A 12,077-nucleotide genomic window follows, 5' to 3' on the forward strand; every position below is an offset into this window, starting at 1 on the left:
AAAATTCCCACAAAGCCTGAGAGGATGGGCAATTTCATGGCATGTGGGCAGGTAGGCTAAGGATCTCCAGTAAGAGATGAAAACCAACCCACCTAACTTGTAGAGTCAATGGCATCATTTACGCCTCCAAGAGCTTTATTATTCCACAAATCTTATTTTTACCTTATATCTGATTTTTTTTTAATCAAGACATTCCCCCCTCACTTACACCCCAGGCAGGGAGTCCATTCCAAGTTTCACTAAATTAACTACATTTAAAAATATTGTTAACATAAACCTACTATTTCTAACAACCTATGAAATTGAACTTGTTTTCCCTTTCCTTTCTTTTTCCTGCGTTAAGTTTTATTTTCTCTTGATGTTATAACAGAAACAGGACTTCCCTGGTGGCTCAGATGGTAAAGCATCTGCCTACAATGCGGGAGACCCGGGTTCAATTCCTGGCTAGGGATCTCCTGGAGAAGGAAATGGCAACCCAGTCCAGTATTCTTGCCTGGAAAATCCCATGGACAGAGGAGCCTGGTAGGTTACGGTCCATGGTCACAAAGGGTCGGACATGACTGAGCAAACTTCACTCCACTATATAATAGGAACAGCACACAGTGAAGAGTCCAGAGGTCTGTGTTTCAGCCTGGACCCTGCCAATACTACTGGAAACTATAGAAGGTCAATTAACCCTTCTAATTGTCAGATTTCTCTCTCCTCAAAGGAGACAGAAGTTTTCTGGACCATGTGCCTCACAAGATGGTTGTGAACCTCAGACAAGAACCAGGTCTGTGAATGAAGTCTAAAACCCACTATGAGCCAGAGCAAAGAAAAGGAGCCTCATATTTCCCACAGATATTTCACATCAAGCATCATGTAGCTTCGATGTATTTAGTTTCCTTTGATAGCAACCATAACTCTGGCCCTCAAATAGTTCACATTCTTAGAATTAATTTAATAATAATTTGCTGCATGTGCTTCCTGCAATATTTATAACCAATCCTGAAAACAGTAACTTTCTCACCCGGGAATTAAAGATTTTAGTGGATATGATTCCATATTAAAATTGATTTAAATTATATAGCATCAGACCATCCATCATTCAGACCATTTCCGATCTAAGGGATTTGCCAACATGTCTTCCTATACTGTCCACTAGGGCTGGATTATTCTTTCAGTCCACAAATTCTGATGAGGCAAACTCTCTGAAGAGTGCTGGCTGCAAAGCCCATGCAGCTGCTGGGAACGAGGAAGTGAGTGAAAGAGGAAATTAAGGAGAAGCATGCGTTATAGATTGTGAACTTTTGGAAGATTTTACGGAGAAATTTTTCCATTTTTTGAAACAAGGCTTCTTTTCAGATTTCCACACTTCATCATAAAATTTACAATGATTTTCAAAATCTGTCTTTGGCAGTGGAGATTATGTTTGATCTGGTAAAAGTCCTAGCAGCTTTCTTTTTTTTTTTTTTTTTTCAGCTTTCTTTTTTAACCAACAGCTCATCTAAAACCATTTACCAAATCCACAACATAAGAGAACTTACAGTGAGGTTTGGAGGGTAGTAGACCCCAAATCAGCTGATAGAAAGCTAATCCTTACTTGGATGGAGCCTGTGTGAAATATTTTTCACTTATGTATAGAACTGCTCAGAGCAATGTCTGTGGAGTTGAATTCAGAAGCTCTGAGTGCCAGAAACAACAACTGCATTAGATCAGGTCCAGGAACATATAATAGGACCAGAAAGAGGGATTTTCAAAAAAATCTGAGTTTCCTTTTTATCTGTTATATTGCTAATAAATGGAATGGCTACTATGTGAAATATTGGCACTTTTTTGGCTATAAAAGAGCCACATATACAATAAATATAGGCTATTATGAGATGGCTGGATGGCATCACTGACTTGATGGACGTGAGTCTCAGTGAACTCTGGGAGTTGGTGATGGACAGGGAGGCCTGGCGTGCTGCGATTCATGGGGTTGCAAAGAGTCGGACATGACTGAGCGACTGATCTGATCTGATCTGATCTGATGCCTTATCAACTCTAGTTCACAGAGAAAGCAGTATGGACATCTCCTAATTGCTAGTGATCTACTGAAGTGCATTTGTGTATTGATAAGGAGAATTTAAATATTTCTAACTTATTAAAATATTATTTGAATTTCATTTCCTCTGTTAAATACCTCTAACACTGAATAATACGCTTCTGCTTGGGCTTACGTATTGAGGAAAATTTGAATTGTATTAGTATTTGCTGATCATGTACAGAATTCAAGCATCATATTTTCAAATTGCTTGCTTTTGTTTAAGGTCTTTCCTTTTAAAATAGAGTCAACAAACTCATGTATATTTTATCGTATTTAAGCATATACACATAGAAACCCTTAGAAAAAGTTAACATGCAGCATGTTAACAAAACAAAAAATTCCTATTAAAAAAAATAAAACCTATTAAAGAAAATAGTATGATTAGCCAAAAGCAAATTACCAACAAAAAAAACAATATCTATAAAAGAAAATAGTATGATTCAGTTCAGTTCAGTCGCTAAGTCATGTCTGACTCTTTGCGACCCCATGAATTGCAGTATGCCAGGCCTCCCTGTCCACCACCAACTCCCAGAGTTCACCCAAACTCACGTCCATCGAGTCAGTGATGCCATCCAGCCATCTCATCCCCTGTCGTCCCCTTCTCCTCCTGCCCCCAATTCCGCCCAGCATCAGAGTCTTTTCCAATGAGTCAACTCTTCGCATGAGGTGGCCAAAGTACTGGAGTTTCAGCTTTAGCATCAGTCCTTCCAAAGAACACCCAGGGCTGATCTCCTTTAGAATGGACTGGTTGGATCTCCTTGCAGTCCAAGGGACTCTCAGGAGTCTTCTCCAACACCACAGTTCAAAAGCATCAATTCTTTGGTGCTCAGCTTTCTTCACAGTCCAAATCTCACATCAATACATGACCACTGGAAAAACCATAGCCTTGACTAGACGGACCTTTGTTGGCAAAGTAATGTCTCTGCTTTTCAATATGCTATCTAGGTTGGTCATAAATTTCCTTCCAAGGAGTAAGCGTCTTTTAATTTCATGGCTGCAATCACTATCTGCAGTGATTTTGGAGCCCAGAAAAATAAAGTCTGACACTGTTTCCACTGTTTCCCCATCTATTTGCCATGAAGTGATGGGACCAGATGCCATGATCTTAGTTTTCTGAATGTTGAGCTTTATGCCAACTTTTTCACTCTCCTCTTTTATTTCCATCAAGAGGCTTTTTAGTTCCTCTTCACTTTCTGCCATAAGGGTGGTGTCATCTGCATATCTGAGGTTATTGATATTTCTCCTGGCAATCTTGATTCCAGCCTGTGCTTCATCCAACCCAGAGTTTCTCATGATGTACTCTGCATAGAAGTTAAATAAGCAGGGTGACAATATACAGCCTTGACGTACTCCTTTTCCTATTTGGAACCAGTCTGTTGTTCCATGTCCAGTTCTAACTGTTGCTTCCTGACCTGCATATAGGTTTCTCAAGAGGCAGGTCAGGTGGTCTGGCAGATGGTGGTCTGGTCCATCTCTTGAAGAATTTTCCACAGTTTATTGTGATCCACACAGTCAAAGGCTTTGGCATAGTCAATAAAGCAAAAATAGATGTTTTTCTGGAACTCTCTTGCTTTTTCCATGATCCAGCAGATGTTGGCAATTTGATTTCTGGTTCCTCTGCCTTTTCTAAAACCAGCTTGAACATCTGGAAGTTCACAGTTCACTTATTGCTGAAGCCTGGCTTGGAGAATTTTGAGCATTACTTTACTAACGTGTGAGATGAGTGCAATTGTGCAGTAGTTTGAGCATTCTTTGGCATTGCCTTTCTTTGGGATTGGAATGAAAACTGACCTTTTCCAGTCCTGTGCCCACTGCTGAGTGTTCCATATTTGCTGGCATATTGAGTGCAGCACTTTCACAGCATCATCTTCCAGGATTGAAATAGCTCAACTGGAATTCCATCACCTGCACTAGCTTTGTTCATAGTGATGCTTTCTAAGGCCCACTTGACTTCACATTTCAGGATGTCTGGTTATAGGTGAGTGATCACACCATCGTGATTATCTTGGTCATGAAGATCTTTTTGTACAGTTCTTCTGTGTATTCTTGCCACCTTTTCTTAATATCTTCTGCTTCTGTTAGGTCCATATCATTTATGTCCTTTATTGAGCCCATCTTTGCATGAAATATTCCCTTGGTATCTCTAATTTTCTTGAAGAGATCTCTAGTCTTTCCCATTCTGTTGTTTTCCTCTATTTCTTTGCATTGATTCCTGAGGAAGGCTTTCTTATCTCTCCTTGCTATTCTTATTAGCCAAAAGCAAATTACCAAAAGGATTGACATGTTGTAAGACTATGGGTTTAGGAACTGTGTAGAAAAACCATGCTGTCTTCTTTAAGGGCTGCAGAGCAGAAATTAGCTGACTTCCATGTCTGGCAGCAAGATAGGCCCAGATCCTACCTTGCTGAAAGACCCTCCTGATACATACCATGAAAGTCACTGGTAAAATATTTTAAGCACTTTTTAAAAATGAATAACTGATTTGAAAAAATAAGATCAGAAATCTTCCGAAGAAGAAAAAAACTGGAATTAAATGAATACCAAAGTCAGCTAATGAAACCACGCCACTACTGGAAGAAACATGGATGAGTTCTGCTTTAACTTCAACATCAGTTCAGTTCAGTCACTCAGTCGTGTCCAGCTCTTTGTGACCCCATGGACTGCGCATGCCAGGCCTCCCTGTCCATCACCAACTCCTGGAGTTTACTCAAACTCACGTCCATTGAGTCGGTGATGCCATCCAACCATCTCATCCTCTGTCGTCCCCTTCTCCTCCCGCCTTCAATCTTTCCCAGCATCATGGTCTTTTCAAATGAGTCAGCTCTTCACATCAGGTTGCCAAAGTATGGGAGTTTCAGCTTCAACATAGAAACAGACTTTCTAAGTGTAATTCATAATCCAGAGGCAATAAAACTGGAAGAAAATATTCATGACAGCTATCACGGATAAAAAGTTAACATATCTAATTTTAAAGAACTCTTTAAAGTTCAGAGAAAAAAGATGAAAAATCCTTAGAAAAAGGGGCAAACAGATAATTCACAAAAAATGATTCAAATGGCCCTAATGCATATGGGAAGATGTTTATCCTCACTCAGAATAAGAAAATGCAAGTTAAAACTGCACTGAAATGCTGTCTCTTATCCAATAGGTTTGCAACAGAGGAGCTGGCAGGCTACAGTCCAAAGAGTTGCAAAAAGTAGCCACAACTATGACAGAGCATGCATGCATGCAGCCGTACACTCTGTCAGTAAGGCTGTCAGAAATAGTAATAGTTTTACACATTGCTGGTGGAACTGCAAAGCAGGGGAAAGTGCTATATGGAGAGGGGAATTTGGCAATAACAAAATGATATATGCACTTATCCTTCACCCCAGAAATCCCATTGCTAAAAATTTATATCTGCCACAATACAAAAATTCTGTGCAAAAAGCTATTCATAGCCGCATCATTTGTAACTACAAAATGTTGAAAACCACCTAAGTAACTAAGCTTAGAAGATTGGTTGAATAAACTATGGCGCACACACCCAACATAAAAAAAAAGAATAAGGAAGGTGATCTCTCTGAACTGCTGTGGATTTATTTCTAGGAGATATTATTAAGGCGAAAAGGCAAAGTGCTAAAGAGTATATGTGTTATCACAGCTTTTGTTAAAGGATGAAAGGAAAATAAGAACACATCTACTTATCATTGTAAGAAGGAAATACAGGATGGATTAACCAGAACACAACAAACTCTTAACAGTTAGAAGTAGGAGGGATGGAGTGGAAAATATATGAGAAGTGAAACTTCTTTCCCTTTGAAAGCATATTATTATCCTAAGAGTTCAAAAAGGAAATTAAATCAATGAGAATAGGAATTGGAAGGAGGGGGATGCCTAAAATGGGGCTTCCCAGGTGGTGCTAGTGGTAAAGGATCCATCCGGCAACGCAGGAGACATAAGAGATGAGGGTTCGATCCCTGGGCCAGAAAGATCCCCTGGAGAAGGAAATGGCAAGCCACTCCAGTATTCTTGCCTGAGAAATCCCATGGACAGAGCAGCCTGGGAGGCTACAGTCCATGGGGTGGCAAAGAGTCAGACAGAACTGAGTTGACTGAACAACAACCACAACAAAGAGCAGTAAAAGGGTCCTGGTGCGTGGAAGGCAATGATCCAAGGAAAAGCTATTACATACACATAGTGAATGCAAAGAGAGAGGGACAAAGAAGATGAGGGAGGAGAAGGAGAGTGCAAATAGTAAACCTAATGGGATCAAATGTTAACAACACGTGTATTGGGTTGATGGCATGCCCCTCAAAATTCGTGCCCTTCCCAGAACCACAGAACTTTATTCATAAACAGGGTTCTTGCAGATATAATTAAATTAAGAGGAGGTCACACTAGAGTAGGGTGGGATGTTAATCCTATATGACCAGTGTTCTTAAAAGAAGAGAAGGAACGCAGAGACAGACACACACAGGGAGAAGGCTATGTAATGAAGTAGGGAGACATCGGAGTGATGCTTCTATGAGCCAAGGAATGCCAGTGTTGCTTCTGGCAATACCAGAAGCTAAGAGAACACGAAACAGATTCTCCCCTAGAGCTTTCAGAAAGAATAGGATCCTGTCAACACTTGGATTTTGGATACTGAGCCTCCAGAACTATAAGAGTATAATAAATTCCTGTTGTTTAAAGCCACCCAGTTTGTGGAAATTTGTTACAGCAATCAGAGGAAGCTAATACAATAAGCAAATCTGGGTAACGGGTATACAAGATCCGCCTTGTACTGTTTTGTTTTTTATAACCTTTTGTAAGTTTGAAAGTATTTCCAAATAAAAACCTTCTTAAAGGATGTGAAGACAAACAAAAGGAAGAAAAACAAAAGAACAGGGCTTCTAAGAATCTTAAGGGTCTTATCCCATTGCAGTCTCCCAGGAAGATTCACCAGTGTACCTTCGGTCTAACGGAAAGGATTATAAATTGAAGCACAAAAAGGCTTACAACAACATTTTCAAAGCAGTTTTATTGACTCAGACTGAAAACAACAGGGTTAACACAAAGTGAAAAGGGGTCCTTTCATTTCCAAACTTCTATGGACAGGAAAGTGCCTTAGAGTACTTCTCAGCTTCAGCCACGTGTCATTTTTTAAGGAGAAGGAAAGGGGACTCATGGGCAGAACAAAGGGCCCAGAGAGTCAAGAGCCATGGAAAGCAATCCCTAGGAGAAGGACTGAGCCCTAAGGAACCTGCAGCATTCCCTAGCGGAATCTCAGAACAGCCCTGAGCAAGTAACTGCTGGGTACTCTCACATTTCCTATTTTTGAATGGGAGGGTTTCATTTCTGTATGTTGATTGTGTAAGGAATAGAGAATTTGTCTCTGATTCTTGTTTGGTCACCAACTTCTCTTCATAGTCTTCAGGAGGAGTGAGATGGACCTAGAGATTATTGTACTAAGTGAAGTAAGTCAGACAGAGAAAGACAACTATCATATGGTATCACTTATACGTGGAATCTTTCAAAAATGATACAAACAAACTTAACAGAAATCGAATCACAGATATAGAAAACAAATTTATGGTTACCAAAGGGGAAACAGGGGAGATGGACAAATTAGGAGTTTGAGATGAACAGATATACACTACTATACATAGAATAGATAAACAACAAGGCCCTATTGCATAACACAGAGAAATATATTCAATGTCTCATGCTGCTAAGTCACTTCAGTCGTGTCCGACTCTGTGGGACCCCATAGATGGCAGCCTACCAGGCTCCCCCGTCCCTGGGATTCTCCAGGCAAGAACACTGGAGTGGGTTGCCATTTCCTTCTCCAATGCAGGAAAGTGAAAAGTGAAAGTGAAGTTGCTCAGTCGTGTCTGACTCTTAGCGACCCCATGGACTGCAGCCCACCAGGCTCCTCCGTCCATGGGATTTTCCAGGCAAGAGTACCAGAGTGGGGTGCCATTGCCTTCTCCGGAAATGTCTCATAATAACCTGTAATGCAAAGGAATCTGAAAATGAATCAGTTCAGTTCAATTCAGTCGCTCAGTCGTGTCCGACTCTTTGCGACGCCTTAATCACAGCATGCCAGGCTTCCCTGTCGATCACCAACTCCTGGAGTTCACTCAGACTCACATCCATCGAGTCAGTGATACCATCCAGCCATCTCATCCTCTGTCATCCCCTTTTCCTCCTGCCCCCAATCCTGCCCAGCATCAGAGTCTTTTCCAATGAGTCAAATCTCCGCATGAGGTGGCCAAAGTACTGGAGTTTCAGCTTTAGCATCAGTCCTTCCAAAGAAATCCCAGGGCTGATCTCCTTCAGAATGGACTGGTTGGATGTCCTTGCAGTCCAAGGGACTCTCAAGAGTCTTCTCCAACACCACAGTTCAAAACCATCAATTCTTCGGCGCTCAGCCTTCTTCACAGTCCAACTCTCACATCCATACATGACCACTGGAAAAACCATAGCCTTGACTAGACGGACCTTTGTTGGCAAAGTAATGTCTCTGCTTTTGAATATGCTATCTAGGTTGGTCATAACTTTCCTTCCAAGGAGTAAGCGCCTTTTAATTTCATGGCTGCAGTCACCATCTGCAGTGATTTGGGAGCCCAGAAAAATAAAGTCTGACACTGTTTCCACTGTTTCCCCATCAATTTGCCATGAAGTGATGGGACCAGATGCCATGATCTTCATTTTCTGAATGTTGAGCTTTAAGCCAACTTTTTCACTCTCCTCTTTCACTTTCATCAAGAGGCTCTTTAGTTCCTCTTCACTTTCTGCCATAAGGGTGGTGTCATCTGCATATCTGAGGTTATTGATATTTCTCCCAGCAATCTTGATTCCAGCTTGTGTTTCTTCCAGCCCAGCGTTTCTCATGATGTACTCTGCATAGAAGTTAAATAAGCAGGGTGACAATATACAGCCTTGACATACTCCTTTTCCTATTTGGAACCAGTCTGTTGTTCCATGTCCAGTTCTAACTGTTGCTTCCTGACCTGCATATAGGTTTCTCAAGAAGCAGGTCAGGTGGTCTGGTATTACCATCTCTTTCAGAATTTTCCACAGTTTGTTGCTATCCACACAGTCAAAGGCTTTGGCATAGTCAATAAAGCAGAAAGAGATGTTTTTCTGGAACTCTCTTCCTTTCTCCATGATCCAGTGGATGTTGGCCATTTGATCTCTGGTTCCTCTGCCTTTTCTAAAAACAGCTTGAACATCAGGAAGGTCACGGTTCACATATTGCTGAAGCCTGGCTTGGAGAATTTTGAGCATTACTTTACTAGCGTGTGAGATGAGTGCAATTGTGCAGTAGTTTGAGCATTCTTTGCATTGCCTTTCTTTGGGATTGGAATGAAAACTGACCTTTTCCAGTCCTGTGGCCACTGCTGAGTGTTCCAAATTTGTTGGCGTATTGAGTGCAGCACTTTCACAGCATCATCTTCCAGGATTTTAAATAGCTCAACTGGAATTCCATCACCTCCACTAGCTTTGTTCATAGTGATGCTTTCTAAGGCCCACTTGACTTCAAATTTCAGGATGTCTGGCTCTAGGTGAATAATCACACCATCGTGATTATCTTGGTCATGAAGATCTTTTTTGTACAGTTCTTCTGTGTATTCTTGCCATCTCTTCTTAATATCTTCTGCTTCTGTTAGATCTATACCATTTCTGTCCTTTATTGAGCCCATCTTTGCATGAAATGTTCCCTTGGTATCTCTAATTTTCTTGAAGAGATCTCCAGTCTTTCCCAATCTGTTGTTTTCCTCTATTTCTTTGCATTGATCACTGAAGAAGGCTTTCTTATCTCTTCTTGCTATTCTTTGGAACTCTGCATTCAGATGCTTATGTCTTTCCTTTTCTCCTTTGCTTTTGCTTCTCTTCTTTTCACAGCTATTTGTAAGGCCTCCCCAGACAGCCATTTTGCTTTTTTGCATTTCTTTTCCATGGGGATGGTCTTGATCCCTGTCTCCTGTACAATGTCATGAACCTCAGTCCATAGTTCATCAGGCACTCTATCTATCAGATCTAGTCCCTTAAATCTATTTCTCACTTCTACTGTATAATCATAAGGGATTTGATTTAGGTCATACCTGAATGGTCTAGTGGTTTTCCCTACTTTCTTCAATTTAAGTCTGAATTTGGCAATAAGGAGTTCATGATCTGAGCCACAGTCAGCTCCTGGTCTTGTTTTTGTTGACTGTATAGAGCTTCTCCATCTTTGGCTGCAAAGAATATAATCAATTTGATTTCAGTGTTGGCCATCTGGTGATGTCCATGTATAGAGTCTTCTCTTGTGTTGTTAGAAGAGGGTGTTTGCTATGACCAGTGCATTTTCTTGGCAAAACTCTGTTAGCCTTTGCCCTGCTTCATTCCGTATTCCAAGGCCAAATTTGCCTGTTACTCCAGGTGTTTCTTGACTTCTTACTTTTGCATTCCAGTCCCCTAAAATGAAAAGGACATCTTTTTTGGGTGTTAGTTCTAAAAGGTCTTGTAGGTCTCCATAGAACCGTTTAACTTCAGCTTCTTCAGCGTTACTGGTTGGGGCATAGACTTGGATTACTGTGATGTTGAATGGTTTGCCTTGGAAACGAACAGAGATCATTCTGTTGTTTTTGAGATTGTATCCAAGTACTGCATTTCGGACTCTTTGGTTGACCATGATGGCTACTCCATTTCTTCTAAGGGATTCCTGCCCACAGTAGTAGATACAATGGTCATCTGAGTTAAATTCACCCATTCCAGTCCCTTAGTTCACTGATTCCTAGAATGTTGACATTTACTCTTGCCATCTCCTGTTTTACCACTTCCAATTTGCCTTGATTCATGGACCTGACATTCCAGGTTCCTATGCAATATTGCTCTTTACAGCATTGGACCTTGCTTCTATCACCAGTCACATCCACAGCTGGATATTGTTTTTGCTTTGGCTCCATCCCTTCATTCTTTCTGGAGTTATTTCTCCACTGATCTCCAGTAGCATATTGGGCACCTACTGACCTGGGGAGTTCCTCTTTCAGTATCCTATCATTTTGTCTTTTCATACTGTTCATGGGGTTCTCAAGGCAAGAATACTGAAGTGGTTTGCCATTCCCTTCTCCAGTGGACCACATTCTGTCAGCCCTCTCCACCATGACCCGCCCGTCTTGGGTGGCCCCACGGGCATGGCTTCTGAAAATGAATATATATTTATATATATTTTATACAGTTCATAGGGTTTTTGAGGCAAGAATACTGAAATGGTTTACCATTCCCTTCTGCAGTGGAGCACATTTATAAAAATTGGGAAAGGAGTACATCAAGGTTATATATTGTCACCCTATTTATTTAACTTATATGCAGAGTACATCTTGAGAAATGCTGGGGTGGATGACTAACAAGCTGTAATCAAGATTGCCAGGAGAAATAACAACAATATCAGATAGGCAAATGATACCACTTTAAAGGTAGAAAGTTAAGAGGAACTAAAGAGCCTCTTGATAAAGGTAAAATAAGAGAGTGAAAAAGCTGGCTTAAAACTCAGCATTCAAACAATGAAGATTATGGCTCCTGGTCCCATCACTTCATGGCAAACAGTGATGGGGAAAAGGAGGGAACAGGGAGAGATGTTCTTTTCCTGGGTTCCAAAATCACTATAGATGGTGACTGCTGCCACAAAATTAAAAGATACTTGCTCCTTGGAAGAATAACTATGATAAACCTAGACAGCATATTAAAAAGCAGAGACATCACTCTGCTGACAACATTCCATATAGTCAAAGCTATGGTGTTTCCATTAGTCATGTGCAGATATGATTTATTTGAAACTCAAAGTTAACTGAGCATCTCATATTTTATCTGCCAACCCTAGAATTCCCCACCTTTAACTCTGAGTTGCTCTGTGATTGTGACAGATATGATGCTATGTGACTTCCAAGGCTAGGTCATAAAAGAAGGCACAGATGCCTAGTTCCTCTCTTGGGTCATTTGCACTTAGAATATAGCCACTATGCTCTGAGCAAATCCAAGCAGCCTGTGGAGGGGCCCACAT

General features: G+C 40.9%; 1 non-coding gene across 1 annotated transcript; it reads left to right on the plus strand.

Annotated features, from left to right (window-relative positions):
* The first annotated feature begins 380 nt into the window (after nt 1-380).
* Nucleotides 381-452, plus strand: TRNAC-ACA (transfer RNA cysteine (anticodon ACA)). The gene has a single exon. It is a non-coding gene; the product is annotated as a tRNA-Cys (tRNA).
* The last annotated feature ends 11,625 nt before the right edge of the window (nt 453-12,077 follow it).

Source organism: Bos javanicus, chromosome 11 (assembly GCF_032452875.1).
Source record: "Bos javanicus breed banteng chromosome 11, ARS-OSU_banteng_1.0, whole genome shotgun sequence".
NCBI classification, from domain to species: Eukaryota; Metazoa; Chordata; class Mammalia; order Artiodactyla; family Bovidae; genus Bos; species Bos javanicus.